Raw genomic sequence first — 24,381 nt, 5'->3', positions numbered from 1 at the left:
ATAATATTTGCGGTATTAAGTAGTCTAAGGTTCTACTGTAGTTAAACCAAGAGAAAATAATCTACCTAAGAGTTGAGTGTTTCACATGTATATTCAAAACACTATAACATGAATTACGTTTGCACAAGAAAGATGCCTTTCCATTTACCTAATTATGGCATAATTCCATATTCCAAATGTTTCTAATCACTTTTGATCCTGCTCAGTGTGAGATTCTAGCTTTAATCTTTGACAGTGTTTTGCATCCTTCAGCAGCTGCAGTACATCGCAGCTGTTTTATTAGTTACAGTAGCAGTAAAAAAAAAAAGCCCCTTTACCTGGTGGATTTAGTAATATATTTATCACTAACCAAACCAATAGCTGAAGTATAATTATAATGCTGGGGGGATAGAGCAATGTATGATTGCCCTTTGCAGAGTAGTCTCAATTTTTAGAATAGTATGTAAGGCAGTGCAAATCCCAGAGCTATGTGGCACTTCCCCAGCCCTACTGAAAAGAAATAAAACCAGGACTGAAAGAACCCAGGACCCAAAAGAGGGTTGCAGAAAAAGTGCCATGACTGGGGGAAAATGGGTTGGAGAAGCAGGAGACAAGTTAATGACATAAGCTGTGGCAAGTTCTGACACAGCTAGCCAGGCAGTACTGCAGATGCTTGTGCTACTGACTCAGCAGCTTCCTTGTCAGCAGTCGCAACAGCAATGGCTTCCCCAGCAACAGAAATAACTGCAGAGGCTGGTCCATTAGAGTAAATGGGGCACTGGCCCACCAACCTCAGCTAGCCGGCAGCTGCCTGCCTTCTTACTTAAAACCAGTCCAGGGGATGGCACTGATTGTCAGCTTCCTCCTCTTTAGTCCCAGTGTTGCCCTTGTAAAACTCATCTGGGAAGAGGATGGGGACAAAACTAGACTGAGTTGACTGTGCCTGTCACTGGCTATGGCTTCTGCTGGCATTGGCCTCCCTGCTTTCTGCCCTACCAGCTTCAATGGGCACCAGTCCTCACTGAAAACACGAGCAGATGTGGCAGGGCAAAACTCCAGAGAACCCCTAGCAAATACACAGAGATCCTCACCTCCTCTAGCCAATGGGCACTCTGCTTTAAGGTGACGCTTCTTTGTGTCTTTATTAATTTTTTGGAGTCAGGATTTCACCTGCCCTGGGATTGTAACCAGACCAGCGCTGTGTCCTCTGAGATCTGATAATACTGAGGCATGCAAAGGGAGGATAACATCAGGAAGGCATCCAGACCCCACAATTATATTACATAAAACCAAATTGACAAAAAGGAATTGTGCTTGTTTTGTTTATTGTGATAGGAAATTTAGAGCCAGGCATTATAAGTTCACAGATGATGCCCAACTCGGTTTCTCTATAACATCTCAATTGGGAATGGCAGTGAAGTCCCTGAACTGGTGTCTTGATGCAGTGGTGGGCTGAAGGAGGGCTAATAAACCAAGTCTGAATCCTTGCAAGAATCCTGGGAGGCTCTGTGAATGAGTGGTCCCAGATCTGGGAAGTTTTTTAATTGCCTGACCTGGATGGGCTGGCACTGTTCCTGAAAGAGCAGGTGCATAGTTTGTTGGTGCTCCTGGATCCAGCTCTGTCACTGGAGGTGCAGGTGTCCTTGGTGGCTAGGAGTGCCTTTTACTTGCTTGGGCTGGTACGACAGCTATGGCTGTTCCTGCATAGCTTAATCACAGTTGTCCATGCACTGGTAACCTCAAGGTAAGATTACTGCAATGTGTTGTATGTGGGGCTTCCCTTGAGTTGGTCCAGAACCTGCAGTTAGTGCAGAATGCTTGTGGGCTTTGCACTGGCTGCCAATCTGCTACTGGGCCAAGTTCAAAGTGTTGGTACTAACATATAAGGCCCTATACAGCTCAGGGTGCAGATTACTTGAGAGACCACCTTATCCCTTTTTATCTAGTACATCATGGTGTTCTGCAGAAGAGCTTCTCCTTTAAGTTCCAAAGATATCAGAGCCTGGAGCAGGGTTTCCAGTGTGACTGCCTCTGTTCTGCACTTTCTGGAAAAAAATAGGACGTTTTTGTTCTGACAAGCTTTTTCACCTGGATGTATAGGTGTCCGTTTTGTATTGCTTTAAAACACATTTTCTGTTATTTTTTGTTTTGTTTTGTAACTTTTTTATTGTTTTATCTATCTCCTTGGGACATATGTGGAAGGTGATTAATAATAATAATAGGAACAACAAAGAATTAGAGTATCATAAAATATTCGTAATTTTATTTGTTTGCTTTATTAACATTACAGGCATACTACTTTTCAAGTTGAAGCCTCCCAAAGCTGTTTACATAAGTTTTTTAAAGCTATAATCAGTCTATAAAAATACAGTAAAAACAACAAAGCAGAGCAGTTGAAAAGTACTGGAACATTCCTAGTCATACTGGAGACCACAGCAAAGTAACCTTTGGTTGCACTGACTCACAATTTTCACCCTGTCTTCTTAGATCTATGTGTAGCAGCTTGTGAAATTTGATTAGGTTGCATAAGTATCAGTTGATGGGAGGTAGGTTAAGCAGCTTGCACATTCTCAGTAGCACTTAATTATAGAGTCATGGACTGCCGCCCATGTTCACCAAGCATCTCTCTCCACTAAGAGTGCTTTCAGGCATCACCTTTGTGCACCAGTTGTAAAACCTTTGTGAGTGGGTGGCATATTGGATACCTGAAATCTGCACATCAGTTTTGTCGTTACAGCTCCAAACATACTAGAAGGCTTGGCATGGTACGGTGGGACAGATACTGCAACTGTCATACAAACCACTTTGCTACTGGAAGTGTAGCTACCAATATCAAGGTAGCTGATGTCTGGTTTTATAATAAATCTGGTCATATTACAAGTTATGCTGTTGCTTCCTTTGCCTTTCAAATTCTCTGACATAAACCCAATAACAATTATTTTAAAACAGCAATCCGAGAGAAGGCTGGGCTGTTTTTCTTTACAAGCTGGAATTCACAATTAAAGTCCAAGATTAAAATCCAAGATGTGTCCAGGATCTATTTGTTCTGCAGAGATTAAACTAACATATGTCAGTATTCTCAGTTAGATGGGGGAACATGCATGAAGTGTGCACATTGAGTGCCTGAGAAATGCTTTAACTGATCTGCGTGTTTTTTAAAAACATTACCTTCCCATGGGACAGATGAAAAACTGTAAACAATGGCAATTTATAACAGTAGTTCTTATTGTGTATTAATAAATATAGTGCAAACAATATACAATTTTATTATTACTTATTACATTTCTGGAGCACCCATTGACCGCAGTTCTCTGAGTAGCTTACACAAAAACAATAAATTACACAAATACAATTCAATCAATAAGACAGTCTTATGGAGCGATCCAACTTGAGTTTATACCAGCCTGTGGAGAGTTGGATGTGGTGGACCCCTGGCTGAGCTGGCAGGCTCCCAACTCTACTGGGCTTCGCCAGCAGAAGCCCCCTGTCCCAGCTGAGCTGCGGCGCCACCGGGAGCCTGCCAGCGCCTCCGGGAAAGGTCAGCCCAGCAGAGGGAGAGCCAGCAGTAGCCCTAAAAACAGAGTGTTTGGGAACATGATGGGGAGGAGCCATGGGGGGACTTACGCAGCATCCAAGTCCTCCTCAGAGCTCTCCTGTGGGTCCAAGGGTGTAGTCGTCCAGGGTCTTGGGGGTCTTAGACCATTTTCTTTTACAGCAGGGTCCCTATGTCTTCAGCATCCTATGAGACAATCAGCATGAAATGTGAGTGTTGTTAGCCACTGAGAAGAGTCTTCTAACATGCTTCCTTGTCCTTTCCTGCCGATTGGAGCCAATCAGAGTGAAAGGAGGAGAGTCAGCCATTGAGAAGACTCTTCTTAGCAGCTAACACTCTCCTCTTTCATGCTTATTGGCTTCTAGGGATATCTGTTGTTGTGGGAGAAGACATTAAAAAGGATCTCATTCTCAACCCAGCAGCAAAATAAGGGGCAGCGTGGCTCTGACTAACATAAAGGGACCCTGCACTTCTAAATTTGCCACTATACTACTGGTTGGGTACCAATCTGCACAGGAATTCTGCCAGCAAAGAGGTCAGTGGCGGAAAACAACTGAACTGCGGGTCAATGGGGACTGCTTACTTCCTGGTAGTGCTGTTCGTGGGAGCTGGCTTTTCTCTTCCGGCTCTAGCATGCAGCTCATGATGGCGTCTATGTTCAGCAGGGCTGCAGCTCCCGAACAGGGAGCAGATGCCATTGAGCCTTCTGCTGGCTCCTCTGCTGACAACACCCCCTCTGCCCGCTTCCCATGATTTTGATTGCTCTGCCCATATATATGACATAAAAACTCATAACCCAGCATAGAACAGTATCAATACTGTTGTTTATTACATATTGAGAGTATCATCTATGAAAGACACACATGAAAAGCATTATTAGATGACTTGTGTACTATGAGTAAAAGATTTGGTGGGAGGACATTTTGTTCCCAAAGTCTGTGTCTAATGGGAAAGAAGTTGGACATACTCGTTTCCTCCTTTTGCCTTGGCAATTTTAAAGACTGAAAGGCCAGCAACAGAGCCCTTCTTGGAAAATCATTCCACTTGCATCCCCAGCTTGCTGATAATCATCACAGCCTTTTCCATAGCCATTTAAAGGAACAAGGTGTCTGCTTAATACAGCCCTAATCTCAACTAATTCCTGTTTACATCAGATTACCATATTCTTACTTACATGATAACACAGTGGCAGGCTGCTGAAACTACTATTCAATGAAATACAATTTATTCTGGGCAATTGTTGCAAAGGAAGACAGTACAGATAACACTTTTCAGAAGAAAATAATCCTTCACAGAGAATTCCTGTGATGAGTGGAAGTGTAATGTATGTGTGTGGAAATGTGTGCAATACACGAAGCTGCTCTTGTCAAGCTTTGAAACATGTCTCCATCTTTTCTAGACATGGAAATGCACCACAAGAAAGTGTGTTCTCTCCTCCTCCCTGGTGCAAGGGCAGAATTATTTGTCCCAGACAAAGATTCACAAACAAGTGTTTATGACATTCTGTGAGAAAGAATGATTTTAAAAATTTACCACCACAAAAAAATGCCACATCCAGGACTGAAAAAAGTGATTGCGCAAGTAGAGGAGAAATAGCCACATATTCAGCAGCCGTTTCCATTTTTGTTTCCATTGTAGTAGTTTCCGGTTCCAAAGAGACAAGCCGGTATCTACTTTAAAAAGCAGCTTATTTCTTCAGTAATGAAAACAGTTCTAAAGTAACAGCAAAAAAAAAAGACAGTTCTACTCTATACTGTTGAGATTTCCAAGATTGTGATTTCAGCATTATTAGCTGTGTTTCAGAGTAATACAGAAAAGCTCATTAATCCTCTATTGGAAATGATTGTGCGGCTATGAAATGTTTCTTCTTCTTATTATTAGATTTCTATCCCACCCTTCCTCCCAGTAGGAGGCCAGGGCAGCAAACAAAAGCACAGAAACACTCTTAGATGGTCTTCCATATTTCACCAAGCTGTAGTTCTTTCCCTATCTTTCTGCTGCTCTGAAGTAACAAAATACATCTTAAACAAAGCAGCAGACAGTGAATAGGAGTTAATTCATAGCTTCCACAATGTTAAGACAGGCCTGCTTTCATTCCCATATGGCTGTGCAAGGATATTTTACAGTCGAAGGACATGGATCTTGTCAAGAGTCTGCCATATTCACACAATTAAAGGAGAACTAAAGAAAAATGGCACTTGGCTTGAAAAATAATGTGCTAACAGAAGAAAGAAGTACTGACCATATATTAGACTTTGCAGATTTTCCCTGTACTCAGCAGTAAGAAACACTATAGTATTGAAATTGCATATTCCCCATGGCCCATCGTTGGGAAAAATCCCATTGACTTTAAAAGGAGCAGCAAAATTGGACTCTACTAAATTAGCAGATTCTGCAAACAGTTCATTAGCCTTAATTAGTTATAATAACCTGAGCAAAAAAGCCAATTTAAGAGTTTACTGCAGCTGCCAAGCTTGAAGTCAACACAGGTGTTGGCTGGATGCATTATGTGAGGGTGGGAGTGGAATGAGGAAAAGTTGGAAACCATTCAAAGGTTGGTCTGAACTGATGTAAATTTTTACCCAATTTCTGTCTGGATTTTTCACAGCAAAAAGTGTCCTTTTGTTGATAATGGGGCACAATCTGCAAAGAATATCTATGAAAGTCTCTCTGACATTACTAAGTATTACAGGAGCACACAGCTGATTTTTATGAGCTCACTATTGGATCTCATCTGTATTGACAAAAGATATCACTTTTTTAAAAATGTGTGGCCTGTGGGGGGGGGAATTGTTCATACTAAGGGAAGCCTCACAATGTCATCCGAATCCAGCAACAATAATAACTTGTAAAAATAGCAATTTGAACAGAACTAAGAATTGGGTTGTTATGTAAAGTCCATCATTATAAATAAAAAATAGCATAAAACCAAAGTACAAATGAATTGTACATTCACTAAAAAAAATGTAAATGTACTGCCTTCAAGTCGATTCCGACTTATGGCGACCCTATGGCTAGGGTTTTCATGAGGCTGAGAGGGAGTGACTGGCCCAATTTTTTTATTTCTATCAAACTTTAAAAAGCAGGGAAATCGGGCAGCGATAGTGAATGCACCAGGGGAGCAAACCTGATCTCCTCTCTGAAATATTGTACTGCCTTGCAAGTTTGTAAAAATGCAAAAACAATTTGAGTTGGCCTTCACAGTCCAATCTACTTCCTGTGGAGCTTGGAAGAATTTGGTAACATGTGCCTCTGACCATATGGTGAGTGGTGGCAACACCTGCCATCTCCAAAGATGGAGAATTACATTTTTGTATGTTTGTTGGTGTTCTTATTTTGCTTCTTTCCTGTGTTACTATTGTTTCTACAGAGAATCTAATCTAGAAAATTTTATTTCCCTCATTCATCCTAGAAATCTGTGTCAAATTTATTTTTATTAATTTCAAAGCCTTTGTATTGGTCAATGTCATATGATGTGAAGACAGCCTTTTTGTGTTTCAAACTGGAGGTTATGCTCTATTTCTATTTTGGGTGCCTTAGAAGTTGAATCTGAAACTGCAGTTTTATGTAAAATTAGACTGATTACAATATGTTGCTACTTAAGCAATAACTCTAGCTGTTGGGAAAAAACAAAATTGGCCTGCCCAAGATGTATGTTTTCAGCCTGCTATGATTAAACCACTCTACTTAAGGAAATGTGGGCATGGTCAATTAAAAACCCAGAGCACACCTGGAATTTTACTAGAATATATTTCACCTCCCACTGTTTTATCTTCTGTAAACTGAGACACTCCTCATGTCCATTGGAAACTATTCTGCAGAACAGTCAGTGCCATTATTCCACAATTGTTTTTGGAGATTTTTTAGTGTTGCAAAGTGTTGCTGTAGTTCACATATTCACGGAAACAGAAGCAAAAGAAAATGGTTTACTATAGGAAACGTCACTAAAATTGCAAAGTAAATCAAACATATTTAAGAGCTTGGAAAAGTTATTTTTTTGAACTACAACTCCCATCAGCCCAATCCAGTGGCCATGCTGGCTGAGGCTGATGGGAGTTGTAGTTTTAAAAAAGTAACTTTTCCAGGCTCTGAAAGTGACTATCTGAACTCTATCATGTTGTTGATTCCTCCCTGCTGAAACAAGATCAACACAGCATATGTCTGACTGCAGGTGGTGCTATCACTCACCATATGCTCAGAGGCACATGTTACCAAATTCTTCCAAGCCACACAGGAAGTGGATTGGACTGTGAAAAAACAACCCAAATTCTGTTTGCATTTTGACAAATTTGTAGGGCAGTACGATATCTCAGAGAGGAGGTCAGGTCTCCTGCTCCCCTGGTGTATTCACTATCGTGGCCCAATTTCCCTGCTTTTTAAAGTTTGCTAGAAATATCTTTTGGCTATAGGTGTGTTCTTAAACAAGGGTTTGTTTTGTTTTGTTGCCTATTAGTGAATTTCTCTGCTTTTTAATCTGGGAGGTAAGAAATAGGATCCTGTGCAAGTTTGCTGAGAATGGATTATCATTTGCATTCTTACTCAGTTCAGTGGGATTTACTCCCCTGCAATCATGCTTAGGATAGATGAAACTGACCAGGGGAGGGGGAGGGGGAGGGGACGGGGGGAGGACGGGAGGTTTGATCATTTGCATGCTTATTAAATTCAGTGGGATTTACTCCTTTGCAATCATACTTAGGATAGGTAAAACAGACCATGGGGGCGGGGGAGGGGGAGGGGAGGGGAGGGGAGGGGGGAGGAGGAAGGGAGCAGAGAGGGGAAGGAGGGGAAAGGCAGGTCTGATCATTTGCATGCTTATTGAGTGCAATGGGATTTACTCCTTTGGAATCATGCTTAAGATAGATAAAGCTGACCATGGCAGAGGAGGAGGGGGAAAGGAGAGGAGAGGGAAGGAGGAAAGGAGGGGAGAAGGGAGTGGAAGGAGGAGAAGGGGGAAGGAGGGGATTGTAAGGGGAGGGTGGGGCAAAGGAAGGAGGAGGGCGGAGGGCAGATTTTTGCATGCTTATTGAGTTTAGTGAGATTTACTTCTGTGCAATCATGCTTCAGATAGCTAAAACTGACCATGGGGGAGGGGAGAGGCAAGGGGAAGGAGGAAGAGGGGATTGAAAGGGGAGGAGGAGGGAGGAGCAAAGGAAGGGGGAGGCAAGAGGCAAGAGAGAGGAGGAGGAGGGGAGGGCAGGTTTGATCATATGCATGCTTTTTGAGTTCAGTGGGATTTACTCCTGTGCAATCATGCTTAGGACAGGTAAAACTGACCTGGGGGAGGGGAGGAGATTGGGTGGGGTGGGCACTGGGCAGAGGGGAAGCCCTTTCCCTTCTAAAAGGAAAACATTGTTTACAGTATCATTGTTGTTCAGCGTTTCCTCCACCTTTTTATTCTACAGCAGGCACAAGTAGTTTCCCACCCAAATTTAAACCAAAACTGTCACTGGCCATTCCATACCAGACTTTTATTTCACTTTGGACAGTCATGGCATCTCCCAAAGAATCCTGGGAAGTGTAGTTAGTGAAGGGTGCTAAGAGTTGCTAGGAGAAGCCCTGTTCCCCTCACAGAGCTTCAATCAGACCGGCTGACTGTTAAACCACTTTGGCTACTGGAGCTCTGTCAGTGTAATAAGAGTCTTCCCTGAGCACCCTTCACAAACTACACTTCCCAGGGTTCTTTGGGCTATGACTATCTCCAGTGAAATAAAGGTCTGGTGTGTGTGTGGCCCCCTGATTAAACAAGCCCATCAGCTGTGAGTCTGGCTTTTAGAACACTGACAATTGGTTCTTACTGAGCATGCCTAGGCTTATCATTGAGTTCAATGCGAAATATATTAAATTAATTAAAAAACGGCTGAGCTTTTTTTTAACTTTTAAACTGCAGAAGATGAAGGTCAGAATATGGGGCAAGGTCATTAATATGATTACAGGTACTCTGTGAACATGGCTGATTTTTAATAAATGTCATCAAATTATGAGAACACTGACAGAAAAAAGTCCAAGAGGGCTCTGGGTTTTTTTCTCTCTCTTTACACTTTGAACTCTCAATTCTCTCTGACTGTTTTGGGTATTGCCATGAAAATTTAGAGGGTTCTTAAGCAAGTATTTCTGAGTTCAGAACTATAAGTTTTGCAAGGTTTTGTTTTGTAATGAGTTTGTGGAAAGCATCAGAATGGCATGGCAGGTATTTTCAGTTTAACATTGCAGAATGCGAAAAATCCATGCTGGCTATAGTATACAGCCACTCTTTTAATTTAAACTAAATTAAATGATTGCATTAAAATTAACTGTCTTCAGCTGGGTTTATAGAGAATATTCTGTAGGATTATATGGCTTTTCCAAATGAAGCTCTTGACATGCCATTGTTTAATAGTGTCAGATCATCATTTGGCAATTAAAGAGACAAAATCGATCAGATGGCATAGTTCATCCAAACTTTAAGCACCATTATTCCCCGCAGATATAAGCATGTGTATAAGGGACAAAATACATGTAACTTTCAAGCTTTTGGTGCTCCCTAGGTTAATTTCATTTTTGTAAAAGCATCAACAAGTCCTCCTTCACCCTGCAACCTAGATCAGGGCCTTGGTGCAGGGGCAGAGTTGAATGCTTTCTCTTCATGCTGTAACTCTAATCCAGATCCCTCCTTCAGAACTGGTATTAGCTACAGAGATGAAAATAATGTTTTTCCCTTCTGTGGCAGATAACAGCTCCAGAAGAATGATCTTAATTGGGCTTGCAATACAGGGGAAAGGCACAGACTCCTCTCTTCCCATGTTATGACCCTGATCCAAACTGGCTATTTTAACAAAAAGAAAGTTACGATGTGAACTCCAAACACAATGTAATTTACCCTAAGCCTCCCACTGAAATGGGCTTTAAAGTGGCTTAAAGGTACTGGCCCTGACCCAGTTAGTCATGTGTATTGATTTCAGTGGACACTGGAACATGGAAGCTGCCTTATAATGCAGATCATTAGTCCATCTACACTCACTGGTAGAAGCCTTCCAAAGTGTCAGGCATAGGATCTGTTGTGATGCAGTCTCACTGGCATTACAAAGTGGCACCTGGCCCTTTTGCCATATCAGTATGACATGAACCTCATCTGCTGTTCTAAGATGATGAATCTGCTGATGCCATTCTAGCATACAAAAAATGCCTCTGCACAGTGTAGTCATACCATGCAAAGGATATGGACGTTGATAAGAGAGGTGGAGGATATGGAAGGACTGCCACCATTCTCTTGCACTTCTGAAAGATTTGTCAGAGTGGGTTTGTCTCCCTAATACCATCGCAAGTACTGATGATGAAGAGCTGTACCCAACTTGTCTAGCACGTTACTAAAGCAGCAGCATAGGATCAAGATGTTAATGTCTTCCATCATCTGTTTATCCTTCTTTTCCTCTGGCTTCTTCTCCACACTAGTCTTTTTCTTTTCAACTTTACTTTTCTAGTTTGTTTCTCTGGCTCATCTGAATGCCCTTTCAGGACAATTTAATTGATTTCTGAGGGATTACTATACATAACAGAATGCATTACAACCCATCTCCACCCCTCACTGGATGGTTTCCCAAAACACTTTTCATCTTCATAGGTCAAGCTTGGCATCAGTTCTGATGCATATTTAAAAGAATTGATCTTGCTGAATAGAGTTAAGCTTGCAGAATCAGGGTTTTGTTTGTATGTGTGCATGTGCACGCATGTTCCAGCCAGCCAATCTATTTATCACCTTTGCTCAGTTGCTTTTGGTTTAATAAAAATTCCAGGCATACATAAAGATCCCCATGTGGGCATAGCCATGCATGTGGAGAGAGATCAATATAAAATAGAGATGGGGAACCTGAAAGCCTCCAGCTATTGTTGGACTACAACTCCCATCGTCCCAGACCAACAAACTGTAGAGGGCCCCAGGTTCTGAATCCCTGGCACAGACAGTCAGTGGAACCCTCTTCCATCCTTCAGGGTCAAGCTACATGCTACATTAAGCAAATACATTATTTACTTCTCTTTTTTAAGGACGCCACATAGCCCTCATAAGGCAACTTACATAAAACAATCAGTAAAAATTTTTTAAAACACATTAATTACATCACACAGTTGAAAAAGCAGCGTAAAAACCAATATGCAGACCTAAACAAAGGGTGAAAACAATTTACACCAGTTCCAAACTAAAAGTACAGAAAAAACAGAGAAGGTTACTCAAAATAACCATGTATTTAAGACCCTTCCGAAGGTTTGTACTGATGCAGACACACATCTGAAATAGGGAAGGTCCTGTCTCTTGTGCCTGTTACCCACTTGATCTTACAGATGGGCCAAAAAGCACATCTTGTTGCGTAAGTATTCAACCCCTGTGCTGTGGAAGCTCCCAGTTTACACGGATGAAAGAAATTGCCCTATCGAGGACAGTTACCTTCCCATTGGCCTCCACCTGTGCACCATTAAAGTTGCTGTCACATTGTCAGGATAAAAAACCCACTGTTGAAGGATCATTGGTCAGGCTGTGGATCTGAAGGAAAATGAAGAGCATTCTACAGAAGTAAGAGATAATGTAATACAAATGCATAGATTAGGAAAAGGGTACACACTAACATCCAAGTGTTTGGATATCCCAGTGAGCACAGCTGGATCATCAGGGAGTGGAAGGTGCATCACACCACCCAGGCACTGCCAAGAAAAGGCCGTCCCTCAAAACTCAGCGCTCAGACAAGGAGGAGACTTGTGAGAGAAGCCACAGAGAGGCCAACAATCATTTTGAAGGAGCTACAGAGTTCAGTGGCTGACAGTGGAGTAATGGAGCAACCAGTCAACCATATCAAGAGCTGTGCATAACACTGGCCTGTATGGGAAGGTGTCAAGAAAGAAGCCGTTACTCAACAAGTACCACCTGAGAGCATGTCTGGAGTTTGCCAGAAAGCACAAGAGTGCCCCAGCAGCAATGTGGGAAAAGGTTTTGTGGTCAGGTGAGACCAAGATAAAGCTTTTTGGCCAAAACGCAAAGTGCTATGTGTGGCGCAAACGTAACACTGCCCATGCCTCAAGACACACAATCCCTACAGTGAAGTATGGTGGTGGCAGCATCATGCTGTGGGGATGCTTCTCATCAGCAGAGACTGGGCATTTGTTAAAATTGCAGGAAGAATGGATGGAGCAAAATACGGGAAATAGTGCAAGAGAACCTGCTTCAGTCCACTAAAAAAACTGAGGCTTGGGAGGAAATCCACTTTTCAGCAGGACAATGATCCCAAGCACAAGGCCAAAGCAACACTGGAGTGACTCAAGAACAAAAAGGTGAATGTCCTACAGTGGCCCAGTCAAACTCCTGATCTCAATCCCATTGAGAATCTGTGGCACTCTTTGAAAATTGCAGTCCACAAGCAATGTCCAATCAACCTGAACGATCTGGAATGAATCTGCCAAGAAGAATGGGCCAAAATCCCTCCAACACTGTGTGCAAAGCTGGTACATACCTATCCCAAAAGGCTTAAAGCTGTTATTGCAGTGAAAGGTGGCTGTACCAAATATTAATGTGTGGGGGTTGAATACTTATGCAAGCAACATGTTTCAGTTTTTTATGTTTCTTATAAACATTTCCCAACATAAAACCAGTGTCACCTTACAATAATTAATTTTGAGTTTCAGGGTTTCAAAATAAAATATAATACAGAATGAAATTACAATGTACTATTTTAAATTCAGTAATATGAGAGTATTGGTCAGGGGTCTGTGTACTTTTGCAAGGCACTCTACATAAAACTGTTTCAAATAGAACATAACAATATAAATTCAGCAAAAGAGGTGGATTCCACAAAACAAAGTACTTAAATATCAAAGACCAAGGTAAAGAGGTGCATCTTCAGATAGGGTGGAAACTGTACAATTAAGATGCTAGATGCACCTCTGAGGGTAAGGAGTTCCATAATTTAGGGGCTGCCACAGAGAAAGCCCTCTCCCAGGCCACCATTCCCTGCACCTCTGAGGGTGGTAGAACTACCAAGAGATAGGGATGTAAAAGGGCATTATTTTCCATTCCTTACTTTCTTTAAGAGCTTTAGACATTAATGTGAGCACCTTGATTTTGGCCCAGAAATGAACTGGCAAACTGTGCTCCTGTTTTAAAACGGGTTATATGAGCTATAAATGGAACCCTAGCCAATAATCTAGCTGCTGCATTTTGAATCAGCTGAAGTTTCTGAATCGTTTTCAAGGGCAGCCCTATGTAGAGTACACTGCGATATTCCAATGTGGAGGTTACCAGAGCATAGAGTATGGTGGCCAAATAATCCATCCAAAATGGGCTGTAGTGGGTGTACTAGCTGGAGCTGGCAATAGACACTCCTCACCACCAAGGCTACCTGAGCGTCCAGTGACAGTATTGGATCCAGGAGCATCCCAAAGCGGCGGACCTGCTCCTTCCAGGGAAATGCAACCCCATCCAGAACAGGTTGTCTTCCCACTTCCCAGACTCAAAACACATAACACTTCTACGATTGCCATGACAACATATGTGACTGTGTTGGCAACCTGGCCATAATTTTGCATAATCCACAATGCCTCAGACCTAGTATTGTTCCAGGGCATGAGGGGTGGTGGAAAGGGGGGAATCAAAATACTATTCGCCCTTGATAGTGCTATGATTTACTGCAAAGAGTTAGGGAACATTGCTCAGGTTGTCTAGAGAATGACAAAACCCAAGAAATAACTTTTATGTACAAATCTGTGTTGTACTCAGACTAAATTAAGTGTGCACTATCCTCTTAAGAACAGCCCATCCTTCAGTCTCCATCACCTCTCATGACTTAGACTAGCATCAAGAGCATTACCAGGGAGATGCATACAAGCCCTCCTTGGATCCCCAAGAGCTGAATAACTTTCGCCCAGTCTCCAACTTACCATTCTTGGGCAAGGTGATAGAGCGAGTGGTGGCCAAGCAACTACAGACACACTTGGATGAAGCAGATTATTGAGATCCTTTCCAATCGGGCTTCAGGACTGGACACGGAACTGAAACAGCCTTGGTCGCCCTGGTAGATGATATGAGGAGGGCGTTGGATAGGGATGAATATACCTTCCTTGTCCTCCTGGATCTCTCAGCGGCTTTTGATACCGTTGACCACGGTATCTTGTTAAATCGCCTTGAGGGATTGGGAATAGGGGGCACTGTTTTACAGTGGTTCCATTCCTATCTCTCAGGCAGGTACCAACGGATGGCATTGGGGGATGAGGTTTCAGACCCTTGGCCTCTGAACTGTGGAGTACCACAGGGTTCTATCCTCTCCCCCATGCTATTCAACATCTATGTGAAGCCGCTGGGAGCCATCATCAGGAGTTTTGGGCTGCAGTGTCACCAATATGCGGATGACACTCAGCTCTATCTCTCATTTAAATCTTCACCAGAGTTGGCTGTGAAGACCATGTCCAAGTGCCTGGAGTCCGTAAGTGGATGGATGGGCGAAAATAGGCTGAAGCTGAACCCCGACAAGACCGAGGTGTTGCTTGTGGGTGACAAGAGAAGATTGGGAGACATCGACTTGGTACTTAATGGGGTGAGATTACCCCTAAAGGACCAGGTCCACAGCCTAGGGGTCATTCTTGACTCCCAGCTGTCCATGGAGGCTCAGGTTTCGGCAGTGAGCCGGGCAGCTTGGTATCAATTACATCTGATACAAAGGCTGCGACCCTACCTTCCTGTACATCTGCTCCCACGAGTGATACATGACCTGGTCTCCTCTCGCTTAGACTATTGTAATGCGCTCTTTGTGGGGTTACCCTTGAAAACAGTCCGGAAACTGCAACTGGTACAGAATGCGGCGGCACACTTGATTAAGCATAGCTGCCGCCAGGATCACATCACTCCGGTGTTGATAGATCTACAATGGTTACCAGTGGTTTACCGGGCCCAATTCAAGGTGTTGGTGTTGACCTTTAAAACCCTATACGGTTTCAGCCCAGTTTATCTGAAGGACCGCCTCCAGTATCACCAATTAGGCCGCCTTACAAGATCAGCCACACAGGACCTCCTCTCGGTCCCACCAGTCAAAACAGCTAGGCTGGTGTGGACCAGAGAGAGAGCGTTCTCAGTTGTGGCCCCCACCCTCTGGAATTTTCTCCCTTACGATCTCCGACATGCCTCCTCCTTGATGAGTTTCCGCCAAGCTTTAAAGACCTGGCTATTCAGGCAGGCCTATAAGAACGTTGGGGTGGGTTAGTTTTTTGTTTGTTTGTTTGTTTTTCCTTGATGTTTTAATTACTGTTTTGATGTTAGATTAATTTGATGAATGTGTTGATTGTATATTGTATATTCTAGTCTATGTAAGTCGCCTAGAGTGTCTGTTAAGTCGGACAGATAGGCGACTAACAAGTAAAATTTTATTATTATTATTATTAACCTTGCAGATTAATCAGGCTCAATCCTGAGGTTCAGTCCTGATGAGAGGTCCTGTGGGTAGGTGATTCTTTTTCTAAGAATGTGGCATCCAGCTTCTTCTGGATAGGGTTACACTCACCTTGAAGGAACAGTTTGGGGGATACTCCCAGTAATAGTCAATGAAGAAAAAGCACTTACCAAACCTCCCGTCACTGCTGTCATTGTAGCTTACTGGATGGTGTGAGGTGGAAGCAACAGTGCAGTGCAAATGCACTGTCAGACCCAATCAGGTGCTCCCACAATTGTATTTACATTGTGATCTCAGCACCATCTCGCCCCTCCCTGTCTCCCTCTCCCTCCCATGGCGACAGCAGTGATGGAAGGTCAGGTGAGTGCTGCTGCCCTGCCCTACTTACAGCTACTGGATACTCCTAGGTCAAGCATTGTCATTTGAGGCACAGGTGGCCCTGGTGGGGTGGATAGCCTTTTGTCAGCTTTGGCTATTTTACCAACTATGACCATTCCTGGGTAGGGATAGCTTGGCCATGCTCTGGTAGCCTCCCCATTGGAGTAATATAACGTGTTGTACATGAGGGTGCCCTTGAAGTTAACTGAAATTTCAAATAATGCAGAATGGATCTGCCAGAATTTTGACAACCATATGTCATCACATTACACTAATTCCGAACATTTTACAGTCGCTATTTACTGAGCCTAATTCAAGGTGCTGGTCCGTACCATTAAAGCCCTTCATGGCTTGGGTCTCAAATACCTGAAGGAGAATCTCACCCTGTATCAGATTCCCTGTGCTTTAAGATCTTTGGGGGGGGGTTCTTCTCCATGCTACACTGGCAAGAGAAGCTCATTCTGTGGTGATGCAGGATAGAGCCTTCCCTCTGATGATACAAATTTGACAGGCATCAACACTGTTATCATTCCAGCATTGTTAAAACTTTTTTGTTTGCTCAAATTTTAAGTGCTTTTATTGGTTTAGCACATTTTGCTCATTTTAGTTGTCTCTTTCTGTATTTTTTTCTTGATAAGTTTGGTTATTATTGTTTATGCATACATTTATTATGTGATTTGATTTATGTCATACCTCGTCATTGCTGACGTTGGGAAGGCTGTACAATTTTAGCAAATATAATGAAAAATAAATAAAACCAGTATTCAAGTACTAAGGAACAATTCCTTTCAGGGTGGATCTTCTTATCCCCACCATGCCTTAATATTTTATTTATTTATTTATTATTTAATTTATATCCCGCCCTTCCTCCCAGCAGGGGCCCAGGAGGGCAAACAAAAGCAGTAAAAACACATTAAAACATCATAAAAACAGACCTTAAAATACATTAAAACAAAACAACTTTAAAAACATTCTTTAAAAAAGCTTTAAAAACATCTTAAATAAAAAGGGTTAAAAAAACTTACTGTTTAAAAAATGCTGAATATGCTGAATGAAATCTCTTAATCCGTTGCTAAGCAGCACTTAAGAAAACTGATCTTGCATTAAGCAAATTCAAGTATTTGAATAATACATTTATATCCTTTCCTGTTCTTAATTGTCATAAATTATTATTTTTTGTTTGAGAAAAGATCATAATACTTGAAGTAACTTCTTGAAAGTTTTTTTTAAGTTAAGATTTCTGATTTTGATATTACTTTGTCCATTATATTTGTAAAACCAACATTCTTTAGCCATATGTCAGTTATTAAACAGAGCAATACCATGAAAATAGTATTTTCCCCTTTTGTGTTTTTAATTTATATTGGGGAGAAATTCAAAGGTATAATCCTAATCACATTTATAATGTCATCAAAGTCACTTTTATCTTATGCATGTAAAGCAAGGAGCTAATAATACCTATTGCATTGTTCATACTGTGCAAACAACTAAGGTCACTGATATCTATTTTTTTCTAATCAGTTGGCTGATAGGTTCCCATTGAAGGCATTAACATACCTGAACAGAGGATAACAGGTACTGCTGTACTCATCCCAGTCATTACCTGAAGGCTTCTGTTAACATTGGACCTTGCACAGCGTGGTTCAGACCATTACTGCCTTCTGCTCCATATGAAATCATCAAGGACAAAGAACAGCCAGGAGCAAACCGTCTTCAGAGCTGTTCTAACAACAGACTTTGAAGAGTTCTTGAATGCTGTTAATCTGCATATGTAAAACATTCAGAATCATGCAGCATGATAGCAAGATTGCACCATGCCGTGTCCAACGCCAGGGCTTGCTTCACACCAGGCTACAGTTGGGGGAAAGTCTGCTTATCTCACCAGTACCAAAATGGAACAGAACAGAGAAAAGAAGCCATGCTCAAAGTCAGACTGAGCACTAGAATCCGGAGGAGACAGACAAGAATCAGAAGGCAAGGCAGTAAGTTGCTCAGAGCAATACGTTGATATGCAGTTATTCAAACATGCAGGGAATGTAATTGGGGAAAACCTTGAAATGGATGAACATAGTAGTTGTCCTTCAAGGTTGGGAAGGTAAGTGTACAACTTCAAGTTTCCAGTTCCTTTTTGGTGCATGAAAAATGGTGTGCACATTCACATATATATCCCTTTAAAAGGGGGGGGGAAGGAACAGTTCAAAACTCATTAAAAGCTCTTGCATTAAATAATATATTTATCTCCCTTCTCCTCTCACAGTGATTAGGCCCTGTCAGTTTAACCACTCCACTGAAATATGACTAGAATTGTTTTATGCTGTCCTAGAGCAGTGGTTCCCAAACTTTTTTTTCCCCATGGACCACTTGAAAATTGCTGAGAGTCTTGGCAGACCACTTAATGATTTTTCTGCCTGTTGTAACAGTTGTAGTGCACCATGCTAGATGCTGTATGCTTTTTAATTGTGTTTTTACAGACACACTCAGACCACCTAAATTAAGCTCATGGTCCACAGTCCACAGTTTGGGAACCCTTGTTCTAAAGAGTAATATAAATAACCATTATCATCCCAAAGCAATGAAGTGCATTTGGGTGGTCCAGATCCAGTGGTCCGGATCCACACACAGGAGCCTGGGCAAACCTTTGTATTGGGATGCATACTTATTACAAAGGTATAAAGAAATATTATTGGACTCAAGAGAGAAAACATAGAGTGCTTAACTTTTAAACAGAAGTACAGCCTTTTTTATTTTTTTAGTGCTTTTGTGACACAAAAAATAAATGTGACTTGAATTGCATTCCTTTCCAATTTCCATCTGAGACAGTCTTGTTAAATTGTTCCCATTATTTCATCTATCACTTAACATTTGCCAGTGCCTTCCCCGGTATTTCATTGTATTACATTGTATTACATTGTACCTTGAGCATATAGGATAGGATGAATTAAGACTACTCTTCTTGAAGATGTGAAGTTTAGTTTTAAAAAAAATTGCCTGCTTCTAAAGTACTTTTCAGATGTTTTGGCTGCTTTTAATCATTTTTCTCACAGCTGAATAATCATTAATGAAATACTGAAGTTGCTTTTTTAAAAATGCAAGAATATAAAGATTAGCAACCATAGTTTCCTTATAATTTTCTGTCACTACAGTAGGGCCCCGCTTATACGGTGGGTTCCGTTCTGGACCCCCGCCATAAAGCGGAAAACGCCATAAAGTGGAACCCCATTGACTTTAATGGGCTGCGTCACACGAAAACGTCGCAAAACGTCGCAAAAGGGGGGAAAAAACCTTTAAAATTGAAAATGAAAGGCGTCGCATTAGCGGAACGCCTTAAAGCGGAACGCCGTAAAGCGGGGCCCTACTGTACATATATATGAGGGTGCTTGCAGGAGGAGAGGGAAATTCCCCACATCAAGAATCCTTTTTTAATCTATTTATGTATATATGTTTTGATTGTATAAACTATATGTCAATGCATTGTAACAGGCATTTAAACTGTTACGAAGTTTTTGATTTATACACTTAAGTTGATTTGAAAAAGAAAAAGAAAAAAACAAGAAAATTTAAGAAATGTAGTAGAAAAATGTTGAGCATCTTGGTCACGTCTTATTGTATGTGGGGTTGTGTGAGTGTGTGTGTGTGTGTATGGACCATTCTAAAAAGACTATACAGGAAAACTCAAACTGGAAAAGAAAACAATTATTAAACAAGGGCTATTAACACAAAAATGAATTCTTTATATGCAACAATGTGAAAAATGCTCCTTTTTAATCTCTCTTTGGTTGTGTGTTATGTATTGTTCTGATATTTGTATGACAAAGAAGAAATAAAATGTATTTTTTAAAAAAAGCAAAAAAAAAAAGATTCTACAAGGTTGTGTTCAGGTTTAGATTGCCAGACAGCTTGAATCCATTTACTTCAACAGATAGGTTTTAGAAGTGGGATTATATATGTATCCATGTTTCTTGCTAACTATGCACTGTAGTCAATCAATAGCTACTAGTCATACTGGCTATAAGCACTGTCCAGGTTCAGAGGCTATATGCCACTGAATATCAGCTACTGGGAAATAACGTGGGAGAAAGCTATCAGCTTCGTGTTCTGCTTGTGGGCTTCCTTGCCAGGTTTCTGGTTAGCCACTGTGGGGAACAGGATTCTGGAGCTGGATCTTTGGTCTAATCCAGCAAGGCTCTTTTCATATTCTTAAGCTATTCTTCACTGTGTGGCCAATCAAGGTCCATTTTTCTCTTACACAATAATGTCTAAGAAATAATGGATTCCTCACATATATTACGTTCTCTATATGATATACTAATAACATTTTAACAGGTCTGAACATTACCCCAGAACAATAAATTGCTCTGATCTTGCTTGTTAGTCATTTGCTTCTCCAGGATTCTGCAGAGGAGGTAGAATTCATCATCAGAATGGCAATGGCTAACATTCATATCTCCAGCTCAACTGTGTGTGGTCAGCAAATGATTCAAGCTTTATACAAAGCTCATAACATAACAGGCTTATTAAACAGGGTTATATATACTGTTCTCTAGCAGGACTGTAAAAACACATCAGTCCTGATCAAGGATTCTCTTAATCCAAAGGAAGCAAGAGAATGGGGAGCCTGGAGCCTGGGTTATCTTTAAAGGGACTGTGGACAGTTAATTCACTAGCCTTTCTGCCATGTGATCTTGCTTGTCTACTGAGGTATTAATTGGAGGCTGTGTTGCCTGTCCCTGAAATATGCTTACTTGGGTTTAGGAAAAGGGTCTTTTCAGTGACTATGCTATGCCTAGACTTTGAAGCTCCTTGCTCAGAGAAGGTTACCTTTCCTTCCTTCATGGCCTTTTGTTGGGTTGTTAAAACCTTTTCTTTTTCAGAAGGAATATGAGCCAAAAATGGCTTTTATGCTCCTGTATTGAATTATTTTAACTTGCTAAATGCTATTTGATTAACTTGTTTTAATAGCACCCTCTCTCTCTGTGTGTGTGTGTGTCTATCTTCTATACTTTTTATTCTGCTCTTTTTATTTTATTGGTTTTCCCCAGATTTGTTTTAACTTATATTGTTAGCAGCCCTGAGCTGGGGAGGGCAAATGGGGACACTGCCCCCCTACAGCTGTGCTTCCCCCCCCCTCCGATTTTTGGAGGACATTGTCTTATTTTTAATTTGTGACATGACAGATAATGACAACCTCCATTTGACGAAAAGTAGCTTGTTTTAAGAACAGGAACAGTGTAAGAACAGGAGCCAACAAGAAAAGCCTCATCTGGAAGAGCCCTACAAAGTCTGCTCACTCAAGATTTTGAATTGAATTGAATTGAAACTTTATTTTTACCCTGCCCTTTTTCCAAACTGGAACTCAGGGCGGCTTACAAATAGAACTACATGTAGTTAAAAACATAGAAAAACATACCATTAAAATACAATTAAACTATGCACAACCATAAAACCGTGAAAGGCACTTAAAAATCTAAAAACAATTTAAAATAATACAAATAATAATATAAAACAATAAAACAAGCCTTGTAAAGATTTTCCCTGAGGATGGGTTTTTCATGATCAAAATCACCCTATAATTACTTACATGGTCCTGGAAAAAAAAGCCTGATTAATAATGAGACACATGAAGAGTTCAATATTAGAACTTTGTATTATGGATTAGAGTTAGACTCCATCCCTTGGATTTTCCTGTGCTCTGCTTTTCAATTTCAGTTGCGTTTTCTATTCAGCCAGCAAAAAAGAAGTATGTTTGTCTGCCTGCAGTAAGAAGTTTTTTTTTCTGCAGTAATTATAATGAACAGAGCAGGGCTGGGTGCTTAATGCTAAAGGGAGAAATAAAGAAATAACTGAAAGTGATATGAAAAATGGCTACCATAAGTTACCCTTTACTCTTTTAAAGTACTCACTATACTCACAATCACAGTGGATATTTTTTCTTCTTTTTCTTGAGTACTGGATGACAAAGAATGAAAACAGCCCTAGAGTAATAGAAATATTGCTGTGCACACTACAGTTAGCTAGCTGGCTGACTGACCACCTAGGCTGTAACTCAGGCCTAATTTCTGATCTTCCCAATTTGTGCAGCTCAGCATGAGGTGTTTTCAGGGTTTGTGGGCAGAAAAAGCAACCTATCAACCAGGAAAAAAAATCCAATTGCTTTCCACAATTAGTTTCCAATTGCTTAGTTCATCAGGAAGGAAAATCTAAAGGCCTGAAACAAGACTAGAAGGGGCTCCCAAGAAGGTGTTAAGAAACACACCCTAAAGTATTTATTTACTTTATAAATACCCTTCCCTAAACGTGTAGTTGTGGACAAGTTTGTTTTTCAGGTAGAATCTAAAACTGAGATACCTAATGCAACATCAAAGCCAAGCTCAAGATCTTACTGTCATTTCCAAAGTAGTTCAGTTTCTAAAGAATCAGAACACAGGGACAGACCACAGGTGAAAGAGGACTGTAGCTATAGGCAAAGTCAAGCTTTTGAGGTCTAGTATTCCTGGGGATCTCTCAAAAAAGGGTGAGACAATTCAACAAACTTCATTCATGTAAGTTAATACACTCTCTGGATGGGGGAAGAGTGAGAGGAAAGGTCACTGCCTTTCCTTTTCCCTGACCTTCATGTCCTCTCCACCAGGGGAGGATTGGCATGCGCTATGCACCTCCCCCCCAAATGGGCCATTTAGAAATGTGGCTGCCCCATCTAACAAGTAAGGCTTGCTATAGGGCTGATTATTATCCACCTTGAGCTCTATTTAAGAAAAGGTGAGATATAAATGTCTTAAATAAATAAATATGATTGAATAAATGTGCCAGAATACCACACTTATATTGCCAGCACTATAAGAACATCCTGCTGGATCAGTCCAGCATCCCATCCATCAGTCCATCTAGTCCAGCATCCTGCTTTCATAGATGCCAAGCAGATGCCTATGGGAAGCCCACCAGCAGGACCTGAGTGCCACAGCAACTAGTATTCAGAAGCATACAATGGAGATACAACATACATATCCGAGTTACTAGCCATTGAAATTCTCCACGCATTTGTTTTAATGCTCCTTTAAAGCCATCTGAACACAGTTGCTGAAAGTATGAATTACCGTAAGTTCGGGTGAGGCAGGATGGATACTACAGAGCCTACCATTAGTTTTGTATTCAGCAGTGCTGCTGTTGTGATCGTCTTTGCAATGAGCTAAATCAAGAAAAGAAAGCAACAGTATTGTGATTACTAAAGCCACTTTCCATTGCTGTTTTGCCCCTTATGGCTGAAGCCTTGGCCACAAAGAACAAGAAACAAAGACAGTCTGAAAGGCTTAGGAATACTGATGAGCCAATCAAAATGCCGCAAACAAAATCTTGAGAGCTCCAAACCTGGAAATCTTAATTTGCAGAAGGCATGGTGATCAGCATGTAACATCTATTATAATACAAGAAAGATAAGACATGATTAGAAGCCACAGTTTTAAAATACTAAATCCTGATGAAATTTAAACATGTTGGCATGAAAAGCAAAGTAAATGGGAGACTATGGAAATATAGTAGTTGCTGAAAAATAAAAACTTCAAAAGCTGAAAATGTATTATATCTGGCATTTCCCCCCAAAACTGGCATATTAATTACTTGTTCTAAGAATTAAATGTTCTTTTTCTGTTGTTACATCTCAAGGGAACAAACCAAACTGTTTCTGTGGGGTAATCATGTGCATGCGTGTGAGTGAGACTCAGCTATATGAACCTATCTGTGTTTTCCCAATAAAACCAAATGCTTGAAAAAGATATGCCAAGCTTCATATCTAGCTGCTTAGTACAAAGGTGTGCTCCCAAGAGGGACATGTTTCTTTCAGTCTGCACCTATAACTTGCTGCTCCTTACAGCTGCTGACCCTATTGCAATAAGTAATATTGTGCTCCTACCGGGAAGGAAGGAAGGAAGGAAGGAAGGAAGGATCTTATATCCATGGACCATGACAACATTCATGCAAACCAGTGGTGGCCAACCTCTGGGTAAGTGTGTCACAGACAAATCCAAAGCATGAGATAGTCCCACTTTAGTGGGCATTGCCTGCAGGACATATACAGCTGGA

The 24,381-nt window shown here is 41.2% G+C and overlaps 1 long non-coding RNA gene across 2 annotated transcripts in view; it reads left to right on the top strand.

Annotated features, from left to right (window-relative positions):
* LOC133380267 (uncharacterized) overlaps window positions 1–24,381 on the top strand; it is a 28,236-nt gene that overhangs the window by 2,296 nt on the left and 1,559 nt on the right. The window contains exons 1-3 of one of the 2 annotated variants that reach the window (XR_009761397.1): window positions 6,005–6,086; window positions 17,830–18,290; window positions 24,173–24,301. This is a non-coding gene — a long non-coding RNA (uncharacterized LOC133380267). Of the gene's footprint in view, window positions 1–6,004; window positions 6,087–17,829; window positions 18,291–24,172; window positions 24,302–24,381 lie in introns of those variants that run through there. The other variant, XR_009761396.1, reaches the window with a different exon arrangement.

This window comes from Rhineura floridana, chromosome 3, assembly GCF_030035675.1.
Source record: "Rhineura floridana isolate rRhiFlo1 chromosome 3, rRhiFlo1.hap2, whole genome shotgun sequence".
NCBI classification, from domain to species: domain Eukaryota; kingdom Metazoa; phylum Chordata; class Lepidosauria; order Squamata; family Rhineuridae; genus Rhineura; species Rhineura floridana.
Note: the sequence above shows the minus strand (reverse complement) of the source record. Positions and strands in the feature narration are given on the sequence as shown.